Source organism: Coregonus lavaretus (genome assembly GCF_964263955.1).
Source record: "Coregonus lavaretus genome assembly, chromosome: 2".
Taxonomy (NCBI): Eukaryota; Metazoa; Chordata; class Actinopteri; order Salmoniformes; family Salmonidae; genus Coregonus; species Coregonus lavaretus.
The window spans coordinates 83,135,758-83,150,912 of NC_139989.1; the positions used below are offsets into that span (position 1 = coordinate 83,135,758).

The 15,155-nt window shown below is 40.4% G+C and overlaps 2 protein-coding genes across 2 annotated transcripts in view; both read left to right on the forward strand.

Moving 5' to 3' along the window:
- LOC311140907 (NACHT, LRR and PYD domains-containing protein 3-like) overlaps positions 1-15,155 on the forward strand; it is a 466,410-nt gene that overhangs the window by 220,851 nt on the left and 230,404 nt on the right. The window lies entirely within an intron of this gene.
- LOC311141405 (NLR family CARD domain-containing protein 3-like) overlaps positions 2,785-15,155 on the forward strand; it is a 674,300-nt gene continuing 661,929 nt past the window's right edge. Inside the window, exon 1 of the mRNA XM_084176721.1 lies at positions 2,785-3,592. The gene's annotated coding sequence lies outside the window, so the exon portion shown is untranslated. The remainder of the gene's footprint in view (positions 3,593-15,155) is intronic.

The window sequence follows — 15,155 nt, forward strand, 5'->3', positions numbered from 1 at the left end:
AACCTGCAGGATCGGGTCACCGCCTTGATGTTAGCGGAGAACGACAGGGTGTTGTCCAGGGTCACGCCAAGGCTCTTCGCACTCTGGGAGGAGGACACAACGGAGATGTCAACCGTGATGGCGAGATCATGGAACGGGCAGTCCTTCCCCGGGAGGAAGAGCAGCTCCGTCTTGCCAGGGTTCAGCTTGAGGTGGTGATCCGTCATCCAAACTGATATGTCTGCCAGACATGCAGAGATGCGATTCGCCACCTGGTTATCAGAAGGGGGAAAGGAGAAGATTAGTTGTGTATCGTCAGCGTAGCAATGATAGGAGAGGCCATGGGAGGATATGACAGAGCCAAGTGACTTGGTGTATAGGGAGAATAGGAGAGGGCCTAGGACTGAGCCCTGGGGGACACCAGTTTTCTTGATGAAGGAAAATGGGGATATGTTTAGGATACAACAAATTATAATTGTGTTAATGAACGAATGAGCATTACCGTTTTAAATCTTGGTGATACACCAAATAGCAACTCCTGTATTGTCTACTAGGATTCTGAAATGAAAATGGTGCTTTGTCTCTGCTGTTCTTCTACTGTATAGCCTGGTTGTCAGTGTTGTGTTATTACATTATTTTAATACTAGTTATGTGTGTCTTGTACGTGTGCACTTTCCGTACAAAGACAATTTTGCAGCAAAAAAAAACAAAGAAAATGTTTAGATATAAATAAAAACCCTTGAAATAATAATTCATTCGTTCACTCCAAACTGACCTGAATGACACATCTGCAGTACTGATCTTGACCACAAGGTGGGGCTGTAATGCAGAGGAACTTTTGTGAGACAGCCGTGGTTCCATAAAGTGTGTGTGTGTGACATTCCTACAGATTTGTGTGTGTGTGTGTTACACTCTAGACGTGACATTGTTTACGATGCTGACAGATGGATCTATAATGAGGTACAGAATACATATCTAGCTGAACCAACCACAGATGGATCTATAATGAGGTACAGAATACATATCTAGCTGAACTAACCACAGATGGATCTATAATGAGGTACAGAATACATATCTAGCTGAACCAACCACAGATGGATCTATAATGAGGTACAGAATACATATCTAGCTGAACCAACCACAGATGGATCTATAATGAGGTACAGAATACATATCTAGCTGAACCAACCACAGATGGATCTATAATGAGGTACAGAATACATATCTAGCTGAACCAACCACAGATGGATCTATAATGAGGTACAGCAGGTTTGGGACAGGGTTAGGGACAGGTTTGGGTTAGGGTTAGGGTTAGGTTTGAGCCAGCATGTGGACGGACATGAGTCTACGATTTGAGGATATATCATTCATTCTCTGGCTGTATTGACCTGATTTAAACCCTATTCTAGTCCTGCAAACAGAGAGAGAGAGAGAGAACAACATACATGGAAATGTGTTTAACACGGTTTAATGCAATTTCCTTTTACTAAAATAGTTTAGTCATGTTAATTTGTAGCTCTCTCTGTATGGCAGATTCTCAGTACGTTTCCATAGTCCATTAACCTAACAGCCTGGAAGGAAGGGAGAGAGGGAGGGAGAGGGAGAGGGAGGGAGAGAGAGAGAGAGAGAGAGAGAGAGAGAGAGAGAGAGAGAGAGAGAGAGAGAGAGAGAGAGAGAGAGAGAGAGAGAGAGAGAGAGAGAGAGAGAGAGAGAGAGAGAGAGAGAGAGAGAGAGAGAGAGTGAGAGTGAGTGTTTGGGTACTGTGGGATTCTTTAATCAGTTTGTCTCATTGGACAGGTCAGAGTCTATGTTTGTGAAAGAGAGTGGAGTGTGGAGACTGTAGAGGGGAAGACAGAGAGGAGCGAAGAGAGAGAGAGGAGACCGGAGACATTATCACCACCTACCACTAGAGGGCGACTAATACACCGTTTTGTTAGTTTGTCATTCTTACGTTCATGGTAACTAAACGAACCCAGTAGAAACCAGGATGTCCTGTGTCTTTCAGGAGTCTATTGAGTCTGTCATGAGAAGATGTGCTGTGGTGTTCAGGAGTCCATTGAGTCTGTCATGAGAGGATGTGCTGTGGTGTTCAGGAGTCTATTGAGTCTGCCATGAGAGGATGTGCTGTGGTGTTCAGGAGTCTATTGAGTCTGCCATGAGAAGATGTGCTGTGGTGTTCAGGAGTCTATTGAGTCTGCCATGAGAGGATGTGCTGTGGTGTTCAGGAGTCTATTGAGTCTGCCATGAGAGGATGTGCTGTGGTGTTCAGGAGTCTATTGAGTCTGCCATGAGAGGATGTGCTGTGGTGTTCAGGAGTCTATTGAGTCTGCCATGAGAGGATGTGCTGTGGTGTTCAGGAGTCTATTGAGTCTGCCATGAGAGGATGTGCTGTGGTGTTCAGGAGTCTATTGAGTCTGCCATGAGAGGATGTGCTGTGGTGTTCAGGAGTCTATTGAGTCTGTTATGAGAGGATGTGCTGTGGTGTTCAGGAGTCTATTGAGTCTGCCATGAGAGGATGTGCTGTGGTGTTCAGGAGTCTATTGAGTCTGCCATGAGAAGATGTGCTGTGGTGTTCAGGAGTCTATTGAGTCTGCCATGAGAGGATGTGCTGTGGTGTTCAGGAGTCTATTGAGTCTGCCATGAGAGGATGTGCTGTGGTGTTCAGGAGTCTATTGAGTCTGTTATGAGAGGATGTGCTGTGGGGTTCAGGAGTCTATTGAGTCTGTCATGAGAGGATTTGCTGTGGTGTTCAGGAGTCTATTGAGTCTGTCATGAGAGGATTTGCTGTGGTGTTAAGGTGTATTTTGGAATGAATCTTGACTGCGTCATTGTGACATCACAGGCAGAGAGAGAGAGAGAGAGAGAGAGAGCGAGAGAGAGAGAGAGAGAGAGAAGACTGGATAACACCTAGTCTGCCTCCTCAAATGGCACCCTATATAGTGCACTACTACAGCCCTATTGGTCCTGGTCTAAAGTAGTGCACTATGGAGGGAATAGGGTGCCATTTGGGATGGAACCTCAGACTTGAATCACTGGACCTGGACACTGCAAGTTGTTCATTCCGTATTGTTTTTAATGATTAACCTTGTCCTGCAGTGGCCTAAATCAGGGTCACACAGTGTTTCTTGGTATTCTTAAACAAATCTACTTTGAAACAAAAGTACACACCTCACACACATGGTTATGGGCTTAATAAAAAGAAGACACCTGGACCATGTCAGATATAGAGTAGAAATGTATTACATTTTGAGTCTACATCCCAATATTACACTTTATATACATGACAGAATGAAATATAACAAAACCGTTTATTAATGATGAAATTATTAAAAATATAAATGCCATTCCATCCATGAGACCTCTAGCAGTAGCTACACAGCCATGTTGTAAACCCATGGCTTTTCTCCTAAACAGGTTCAACTGGTTTTCTGATTATTCTGACATGGGGTCAATGTCACTAGACTTTAGCAGATGTTAAATTAATCAGTAACAAAAATTACACAAAGTCAGTTGACATTGGGGAGGTGAATAAACTTTTCCCAAGGTTTCTTTCTCAGCACAAAGGAAAATCTCGATGATTTGACATGTTCTGTTTTTGAATTCAGGCTGCAAGGTAAGGATCCTACCAGGGATTATTTATGTACGATGTTGGTAGAATGTATACATTGGGATAGTAGTAAGGATCCTACCAGGGATTATTTATGTATGATGTTGGTAGAATGTATACATTGGGATAGTAGTAAGGATCCTACCAGGGATTATTTATGTATGATGTTGGTAGAATGTATACATTGGGATAGTAGTAAGGATCCTACCAGGGATTATTTATGTAAGATGTTGGTAGAATGTATACATTGGGATAGTAGTAAGGATCCTACCAGGGATTATTTATGTAAGATGTTGGTAGAATGTATACATTGGGATAGTAGTAAGAGGCCGGTGGGTAAATGACTAAGATTCAAGCCTCCTGTCAATTAGGGAGCTTTGTTTCTTTATTGTGTGTTTAGTTGTACCTTTACCTTCCTGTAGTTGGCCATTTGGAAGGATTCTAAATTGAGGAATGGTCTAAGATCACTCCTAATGTGTTCTCCAACTCATAAAACATTTTAGAAAAAGGCTCAGTGCCATTATCCTCGCAAGGGAGGTATTGAAAGGGGGGGGGGGGTCAATTTTGACCCCTACCTTTTTGAGAAAAAAAGTATTACTTGTTAAACAAAATCTCTTTCTCTGAGCAAACGTATTAGTATAAAATAATTTAATGTACCATTGTTTTGAGCATACAATATAGCTCAGTATTTGAATGATTTATTTTATACAGTCATTTTTACTCATCTTTATCAAGGGAGTCAATAATTTGGGACCCCACTATATACTTCAAAGTTAGAGATATGTTGGAACTGGATCCATCATTATTATTATTATTATTATTATTATTATTATTATTATTATTATTATTATTATTATTATTATTATTATTATTATTAATATTAATATTATTATTATGATTATTAATATTAATATTATTATTATTAACTTCACTACATGGAGAAAAGGTGAGAAATATCAGTCATGACTACATGTTGATGTGATTGCATTAAATCTCCTGACTGTTCGGACGTATCTCTTAGTAAATGTTGTATTTCTAAGAGATAATGAATAAAATAGAACAATTGACCTTCAATAATTAGTTGTCCCTGTGTTCACCACAACCAACATGCTGCATCTCTGTTTAGGGGTCAGTGGTCTAAAATGAGTCTCTCTGGGGAGAGAGAGGAGGGGGGCCCTGCCTCTAAAATGAGTCTCTCTGGGGAGAGAGAGGAGGGGGGCCCTGCCTCTAAAATGAGTCTCTCTGGGGAGAGAGAGGAGGGGGGCCCTGCCTCTAAAATGAGTCTCTCTGGGGAGATAGAGGAGGGGGGCCCTGCCTCTAAAATGAGTCTCTCTGGGGAACATGACACCAAAGCTAATAGGTGAGATGACAATTTTGTTTAAGAATTTATAAGGAGTTTATTTCTAAAACGTTATTCCCACAATTGTTTCACGTTTGTTATTTTACATCAGAAATGATTGCTTATGGGTACCTTCATGTGCGTGTAAAATATTGTTGTTCTAAGATTTTAATTAATAGATTTTTGTGTATACATTTTTGTTTAGCAAAACGCTATATAGCTGGAATGAAATGTTTGTATCCTGTATATTTGACTGTGATATGTGGATGTCTCACCAGCACACACACACACACACACAAACACAAACACACACACACACACACACACACACACACACACACACACACACACACACACATCTTTATCATCATACACACACATCTATAGAAGTTCTGCATGACACAATCATTGATCCTACTCTTAGTTATTGTCTAATATGTTGTCATGCAGAACCTTATTGTTTTTACTAATTCTGATCGTTGTTACAAGCAGAATTTTGACAATACTATCGTCAAATCAACACACTCTTCACTCCTGTTTTAACCAAAAAGGTTATATCACTTGCTTAATATATCGAACCACTAAAAGTTCTATATAGAAAACTTTTATAGGATTCTTTGATCAGAACTGCTGGGGATTTGGAAAGCCATAGTCAGTCAATCAACAACAGAATAATACTCTTACGAAAAATATGTATCTTTAACTTACAGTCTGTGGATACTATGCGACAAGAAAGGTTAAAAATGCATGTATGACATCACAGCACAGTTGAAAAAAACATGGCAGGTGGAAATCAAAAGAGGATGTTCTAAGGAGATAGGTGGGCGGGGCTGAGAGTAGCAGAGGGGTGGGATTAAAAAAGATCATGATCGGTAATAGTCATTACTGTAAACACTATAAATGTCTGAGTACTATCTATCCAAAATGTAATGTGTATAAGAAATTATTATTATTATTATTAGTAGTATTATTATTATTATATATAAAAAAGTAATTACTGTGTATAAAAGTACTGTATGGGGGTAGAATTGATCTTGGTTATATGCAAACACACTGGTGGCCAGGGAGGCATCTCTTTGTTTGAACGATGGCCCACGTATGCTCCGTCCTTAACCCCTCCAAACAGCAGACCTCACACATACAGTTGAGCCCAGCACAGGTTCAAGCTGCAGTGCAGAGCATGTTGTGGGGTTAAGGGCCTTGCTCAAGGGCCCAACGAAAGGTGAATGTTTTGAGGACGTGAACACAACAGCCCTACAGTGATCAGATCAATTCCGTCCGTTCTTTCCAGCGCCCGGCCCGGGATTCAAACTGGACACTTTTCGGCCACAGGTCCAACACCTGCCACAGCTCCAACTCATTTGCCAGACTGTGCAAAACATAGATAGATAGTGTGTTAAAAGTCATGGAATGATTAACTAGGCTATTGAATCACCAACACTTACTATACATCATTATTATACATAAATCATTGTCAAAAGCTGAAGAGATACTGTTGCATGTAGATCTATATTATTTATGGATTGATCATATAGAAATATAGAAACATTATTTAAACTACTCCAAAGCAATTACATGTGGCACAGGAACCACTGACTCGCTGCATTATTCTATAGTATTATCAAGACACCTGCTGTTAACTCTTAACTGGTTAGGACAGCTCATGAGGTGTCCTAAATATCTACCGACTAGGTGGGGCTAGAGGCTTCATGCATAGCTTTAATTTATACCCATAAGAGTAGAAGTCTTTATTGTCAGCACTTATACGACACATTTTCTACTCTGAGACACTTTGTGGATATGGGCCCAGATCTCAAAATATTGTTATAAAATAACTTTGAATGTTTGTTTTACATATACATATATATATATATGAATATTTCTAACATAAGCCACTGTAAAGACTGGGTTTAGTTTATTGTGTTGCTCTGCTCATGTCCGCGTTCTGGAACTGTCCGCGTCCACGTACAGAACTGTCCGCGTCCTCGTACGGTTTGGCGCCAAACATATTGTCCAGTTACGCGCAGAGTGGTCTGAGGTGATGTTGGGGAATAACGACGGAGTTCGTTACAGTGTTGAGACACCGAAGTTTATTGTTCAATTTTCTTTTTGGTCAGGGACAGTATGAGTGTAGCCAGATCCTTTTCACTCGGTTAACCGGATTCGTCATCATCCTCGAGACGAGGGACAGACGAACGACCTGCTAGTTAGCCAAGCTAGTCGGTACAGCTAGCTAAGCTAGCTACTCTACCAGCAGCATCCTAGTTATCCTAGTTACCACTACATCATCACCGGCTGTCTGCATTTCTTGTGGACCGATGGAGCTCCCGGGTTGTTTCTTCCACCTGTTAAATACCGTGGAGGGCTTCTCCCTCTCTCGTTGACGGATGCTGGCCTATGCTCCCTCTGTCCGGTTCTCCTCTCTTCACTAGATGGACGGTAACTTTAGTGTTTAATCCCTCTGTGTCCAAGGACCGAACTTTTGAATATTATTTTATTAACGCTTTTTTTCGGAGAAAAACTAGTTAATTTCAACCGCCATGGAGCACAGTTTCATAATATTACCTTCTGTCCCTGGTTATGAAGTAATCGCGAAAAAACAGGCCTTATTTTAGGGTATTTTTCACCCTACCAGCTCCTATTAGTTCTATTGAGCTCCGTGACACCGACTCGCCTTCAGAACGTTCTATACCCAGCCCATTGTTCTGCGTCACAATGCCAGCTTCACTATTGTTATCAATGAGACCTGCCTGCGTTAACCCTGTAGGTTTACCTCAGGTAACTTATTATTACCAAGGTTACGGCTACTTGGTGAGCGTTAACCCTGTAGGTTTACCTCAGGTAACTTATTATTACCAAGGTTAGGGCTACTTGGTGAGCGTTAACCCTGTAGGTTTACCTCAGGTAACTTATTATTAACAAGGTTACGGCTACTTGGTGAGCGTTAACCCTGTAGGTTTACCTCAGGTAATTTATTATTAACAAGGTTACACCTACTTATGGCTCACAGTTCACCTGTGTACACCTTGTGGTAACCCATAGCGCTAGCGATGGCTGGCGAAAAGCCATGAAACGTTAAACAGTTTCTGGTCATGGTTAACCATGTTTTCAGAAAAAGGTGTACAACCTAAACAAAACGCATGTCCCTGTCCTCTTTTTCAAGAGGTGGCCGATTTAAACAGCCAGAAGACATTTTTTAATTAAGAAATTTAAAAAAATCTGTGATTTGTTGTTTCTAAAAGGCTGCTGGGTAATTTGATATGCATCGAAATCTTTATTAGTAGGCATCAAATTGAGCGAATGCTGTACAGGTTCACAGAGTTGCAAACCAAATGGATATAATGGGGTGATTGTTGTCTAATCGGGTGGTCTAGCTAATGGATTTGTAGATCTGATGCAGTTGCTACCTCAGATTATGAGCCTAGCAAGTGTCATGAATGAGTTATGTAGTAAACACAGACAGCCACAGGGGGGCGCAAGAGAGCTATAAACAATACTGTTTTTTGCCATAAAAACCCTAAACCTAACAATCAATCAAATGTATTGATAAAGCCCTTTTTACACCAGCAGATGTCACAAAGTGCTATACAGAAACTCTTACCCTACGTATTACCTATTTCAGCCTTAAGTGTAGGGTAGCCTAGAACACTTTTAGAAACTATTTTAGTAATAATATTATGTTAGTAAATACATTTATAGTATTAAATAGCATTTTGATAATTTTGTTGTTATTAGTTATTTTATGATATGTATTATTGCAAGGCAGAACGCTTGATAAACAAGACACATTTATTTTATTTTTCAAATGTGGTTTGAACTGGGTGACCTACTCACCTCTATGTGAAAGTCCAGAAAATGGCGTGGGATAGGTGGGGCAGGTTTGAGACTGATCTAAGGAATTAACAAGAAAAATACACTTTATTCTCAGCTGCCTCACCAATGTCTGTACTTGAATTAATCACTTTTAATTGCTAAATATTTCCAATAGATGCCAGCATAAGACCACAAAGCATCAGTTATAAGTTACAAGCAGCAATATGATTAACATAAAATAGCATGCAACCAATTTAATTGCTAAGTATTTCCAATAGATGGCAGCATAAGACCACGAAGCATCAGTTATAGGCTACAAGCAGCAATATGATTCACATAAAATAGCATGCAACCAAAGACTATATGTCCCATGATTTTCTAAGATGGTCACTCATTACTTTAGTTAGTTATATATCTCGTATTAGGCCTGTGTTGCTTTTGGAAGAGCAATTAAATAGTGACTATAGCAGGTGTTGAACCCCTGGTAAATAATCACTAGTCAGATGCTTTAACCTCAACCCTAGTATTCATGTATTATAAAAAATTATCTTAATATCTGATATTGGGAGTAAACAACCTCGGAATAGAAAAGACAAGAGTGCGTCTTCCAGCCCGCCAATAAATTACATCATGCAACCCTCCCGGTTAGCAAATGTACCTCAACATGCCCCTCGCTTGTGCTAGAAGGCAGAGTGCTCGCTGCTGGTTGATGAATCTGACAATGAATGTACCAGGAAAATACAATTTTCTCGACCAGAGGTGACTCAATTAATGTTAATTGATTGTGTCTAATGGTCGTCTTGTGCTGAACTGCACATGTGCAGGGCGTCAAATCAAAGGCACTCCTTCGATATAAAGTTGTTTTTGACTAACATGAAAATGTGTCAGTTTGTTAAACTACTTAAGACAGAACATTTTCTAAATGAACAACTAAGGAAGTCATTTTTATCTCATTTTTATCTCTCATTGACATCTCAAACCCCAAACCCTGGCCTGGTCTGCTTCATATGCATTCCCAGAATAATTTTTTTACATCAGCAGTTGTCACAAAGTGCTTATATAGAAACCCAGTCTAAAACCCCAAACAGAAAATGCATTAAAAAAACATTTGTCTCTCTGAAATGAAGCCATTAAGTGATCGATTTTAAACAAACACATGTCTGTCATTGAACAACACCATGCCATGATTAGCTAGTGAGAAAACACAACCATTTATTTGATAATTTCTTTAAACAATAGAAGCTAATTTACGAACATTTCTGAATATGGATATATAGCGTTTTGGAATGAAACTCTTGTTTCCCCATCTAAGCTCAGAGTAGATGAGAGACGTAATGTTTGTCTCTGTTGTGTTGAAGTCCAATCAAGCAGGAGAGACCAGCCTCCCCTGTACCCAGCTGTGTGTCCATGAAGAGTGACCAGTCTATGGGTCATCCTATACTGTTTAGAGAGGGAGACTTTTCTACTGAACAAAGGTAAGAAGAACTCATGGGTCATGGTCAGTGAGTTAAACAACACTGTCTCTAGTCATTTCTCCTCTCCCATTTTCCCATTTATTTTTGTTGTTTTCATAATCCATAGGCTAAACCTTTTTTCCATTTTCATAGTCCTGAAACAATATTAAACAAACACTACATTCCCTCCCTGTGTGTGTGTGTGTGTGTGTGTGTGTGTGTGTGTGTGTGTGTCTGTCAGTGAGTATGTGTACTCCCTGGATGAGGAGATGTAATCTCTATCCTGATTGCCTAGTCACTTTTACCGCTACCTACATGTACATATTACCTCAACTACCTGGTACCCCTGCACATTGACTCAGTACTGGTACTCCTTGTATATAGTCTAGTTATTACCTCAACTACCTGGTACCCCTGCACATTGACTCAGTACTGGTACTCCTTGTATATAGTCTAGTTATGACCCATTTCTGCCTCGCACTGTGTGGCCTTGTCTACTTTCACAGACTGTGTTGTTGAACAGTAAATGTGATCAATATGTGACGGATCCTCCCATTGGGTCTGGGCATCTCGAAATTTTGGTGTAGCAGGCTCGGCCTCACAGACAGGCTGACAGGTTTCTGGAGCATCTAAAAAGGGGAAGAGAAAACATGGATGGAGCAAAATTAATGCAGGCATAGAGTCCTCTCACTATAAACATCACAATGGAAAAATGTGTACTACAACATTGCACTCACACGCACACACACAATCATCATCACAACAGCCTGCCACCTTGCATTGTATTTATGATGTTGACTAAGGCACACGCAGGCAGGCACACACACACACACACACACACACACACACACACACACACACACACACACACACACACAATTAATGATGTAGCTATCGTGGGCATTGTTTGTCCCATCTCCAAAACAATCAACTGCCTTAGCAAAATACCGGTAGCAATGTTAATGTATGACAACTTCTTCATAATTAACAGTATTGTCAGCTTCATAGCTAAAGTTGCTGAACTTACCCTCAGATTCAAGTCTGCGTTTCTTTATCTGGGGGGAGGCAGTGGTCCGCTGGGTGAGTTGACGCCTCTTTGGCTGGGGAGGGCGATTGTATCCCAACCACAACTCTGGGAAAGGATTATCCTTGGTAGGTTTTTGGTCAACAAAGTGATAGGAACAAACAAAAACGTTGAGGGGTGGTTTCTTTAGATTCAATGCCTTCAGCCAGGTCCTTGATTCCGAGTCGGTATCAGGCTTGCGAAAAAATGTAAACAATGGAGCGCATGGACATTGCCTCTTCGTAGCTGGTTTGTGGTCGTAGCACTCTCTATCTAACCACTCGTTCAGGTGCTTTCTCGAGTTTTTGCAACCAACTACAGCACACGTCGTTCCCGAACCACTTTTCTTCATGTTGTAATTGTAATTTTTATATCCTCTTTGTCACTGCGATATCAGTGCTTTGTCGGCACAACGGAGCTAGCTAGCAAAACAAACCCAGCCCGGCAGAACGGAAGTGGATTGCATCGACGGGAGGAGTTCAGGAAGTAGAGCGGAAACGGCTCAAAAACTTGTCTATACATTGACTCAGTACTGGTACTCCTTGTATATAGTCTAGTTATTACCTCAACTACCTGGTACCCTGCACATTGACTCAGTACTGGTACTCCTTGTATATAGTCTAGTTATTACCTCAACTACCTGGCACCCCTGCACATTGACTCAGTACTGGTACTCCTTGTATATAGTCTAGTTATTACCTCAACTACCTGGTACCCTGCACATTGACTCAGTACTGGTACTCCTTGTATATAGTCTAGTTATTACCTCAACTACCTGTTACCCCTGCACATTGACTCAGTACTGGTACTCCTTGTATATAGTCTAGTTATTACCTCAACTACCTGGTACCCTGCACATTTACTCAGTACTGGTACTCCTTGTATATAGTCTAGTTATTACCTCAACTACCTGGTACCCCTGCACATTGACTCAGTACTGGTACTCCTTGTATATAGTCTAGTTATTACCTCAACTACCTGGTACCCCTGCACATTGACTCAGTACTGGTACTCCTTGTATATAGTCTAGTTATTACCTCAACTACCTGGTACCCCTGCACATTGACTCAGTACTGGTACTCCTTGTATATAGTCTAGTTATTACCTCAACTACCTGGTACCCCTGCACATTGACTCAGTACTGGTACTCCTTGTATATAGTCTAGTTATTACCTCAACTACCTGGTACCCCTGCACATTGACTCAGTACTGGTACTCCTTGTATATAGTCTAGTTATTACCTCAACTACCTGGTACCCCTGCACATTGACTCAGTACTGGTACTCCTTATAGCCTCATTATTGTTATTTTATTAGTTACTATTTCCTTTTTTTATTTAGCTAATTTTTGTTACTTTTTAACTAAATTGTTGGGAAAGGGCTCGTAAGTAAGCATTTCACGGTAAAGTGTACCACTGTTGTATTCGGCGCATGTGACATACAATTTCATTTGATTGAATTTGAAGGTCATGCGTAAAAACATGTCATCAGGTCGAGCAGTCGTCTCATGCCGAACGGTCGTCTCACGCCGAACTGCGCATGTGCAGGCCGTCAAATCAAAGGCACTCCTTCCATATAAAGTTGTTTTTGACTAACATGAAAACGTGTCAGTTTGTCAGTTTCACGAGGTTGAAGTAATAATGTGTTCAACTACTAAAGACAGAACATTTATAAAATGAACAAATCAATCAATCCAAATGAGATTTGTCACATGCTCCTAATACAACAGGTGTAGACCTTACTGTGAAATGCTTACTTACGAGCCCTTAACCAACAATGCTGAGTTAAACACATTTTTTACTAACAACTAAGGAAGTCATTTTTACTTCTTTGACTTCTCAAACCCTAAACCCTGGCCTGGTCTGCTTAAAGGCCAAATCGTTCTTCAAGATTTTAAAATGTTCATAGATGACCAGCAGGGTCAAATAATAATGACTGTGGTTATAGAGGGTGCAACACGTCAGCACCTCAGGAGTAAATGTCAGTTGGCTTTTAATAGCCGAGCATTCAGAGGTCGAGACAGAAGGTGTGGTAGGGAGAGATAAGGAGAGAGAGAGAGAGAGGGTCGAAACAGCAGGTTCGGGACAAGGTCGCACGTCCGTTGAACAGGTCAGAGTTCCATATCCGCAGGCAGACCAGCAGAAACTGGATCAGTCACATTACATTTACATTTTAGTCATTTAGCAGACGCTCTTATCCAGAGCGACTTACAGTTAGTGCATACATTATTTTTTTTCATACCCCCTGTGGGAATCGAACCCACAACCGGTGGAGCATGTATCGACACTGATAGGATCGAAAGAAGGGGAGCGCAGCTCTCGGATCAGTTTTCTCCATTCAAATCTTTCCATAACATTAGAATTATTTCACAATACTGACTGGGGATCAGCTTCTAGAAAGATATTACTACCTACGGCTGCAAATATTGAGGTAGTTTATTCTAGTGCTTACCCAATAAAAATGCACTAAATCACAGATTCGGCACATCATTGTGCACATGTTAGGCTACACATCATGAAATATATTGAGACAAATTACAGACAGTAGCCTACAAGTAGCAAAATATAACTAAATATATTGAACATGGAATATATTTCAATATGATTGAAATAGGCCTATAGCCTACTGTTTATATTTTAATGCAGTTATCTCGGTTTTCATTTGAAGCATAATTTGTGTACTTCCCTTGTTTGAATCAATTGCAAAGACATTGGCAACTTTGTATTTGAAGTCAACTTTGTTCTGAATTTATCTGCGGTCACAGAGAGACGGATAAACCATGTGATTCTATGTTTAGCGGAGATCTTCTGTGTATAAAGTGACGCGGGAGGGCAAAAAAGCATCTAACGACGCACTTGGCTGTTCTACAAGTGGTCTGAGGCAGGTGTTAGAATACGAGCGTTTTCAAGTGCAACGTTAATAACGATGGTTTTGGGGAAACAGCTCAGAGATTTAACAATGCTCCTACGAAGGTTCTAACGATTAACTTAGCCTTAAGATGCTTTTGGGATACCAGGCCCTGGACAAAAACATCTGCTAAATGACTAAAATATCAAATGTAAATGTTTTACATACAGATCTCATATTACTGTATTGAATTATTATTTATAATATTTAAATATTGATGTCACAAGTGTATCATTTGTACAGTTCTTTATTAAAAATGTAGTTATTTGTTACATTTAACTTTGTAAAACCTAGCAGTACTACTTATTTCTCTGAGAGTGAGGCAGATATATAGCATTTTGCAAAAAAAACATTTGTCTCTCTGAAATGAAGCCATTAAGTGATTGATTTTAATCAAACACATGCCTGTCATTGAACAACACCCTGCCATGATTAGATAGTGAGAAAACACAACCATTTATTTGATCATTTCTTTAAACAATAGAAGCTAATTTACGAACATTTCTGAAAATGGATATATAGCGTTTTGGAATGAAACTCTTCTTATGTTTCCCCATCTGAGCTCAGAGTAGATGAGAGACGTAATGTTTGTCTCGGTTGTGTTGAAGTCCAATCAAGCAGGAGAGACCAACCTCCCCTGTACCCAAACACTACATTCCCTCTGTGTGTGTGTGTGTGTGTGTGTGTGTGTGTGTGTGTGTGTGTGTGTGTGTGTGAGTGTGTGTGTGTGTGTGTGTGTGTGTGTGTGTGTGTGTGTGTGTGTGTGTGTGTGTGTGTGTGTGTGTGTGTGTGTGTGTGTGTGTGTGTGTGTGTGTGTGTGTGTGTGTGTGTGTGTGTGTGTGCACTCCCTGGATGAGGAAATGTAATCTCATGTTTTGTCCACAGAAACCAACAGGAGAGATCAGAGTCAGAGATTCTCAGTGGTCAGTCTTCCCAGAGTCATCAAACAGACCTGGCCTCCATATTCAGTGTATGTGGTCCTGTTATGTACATT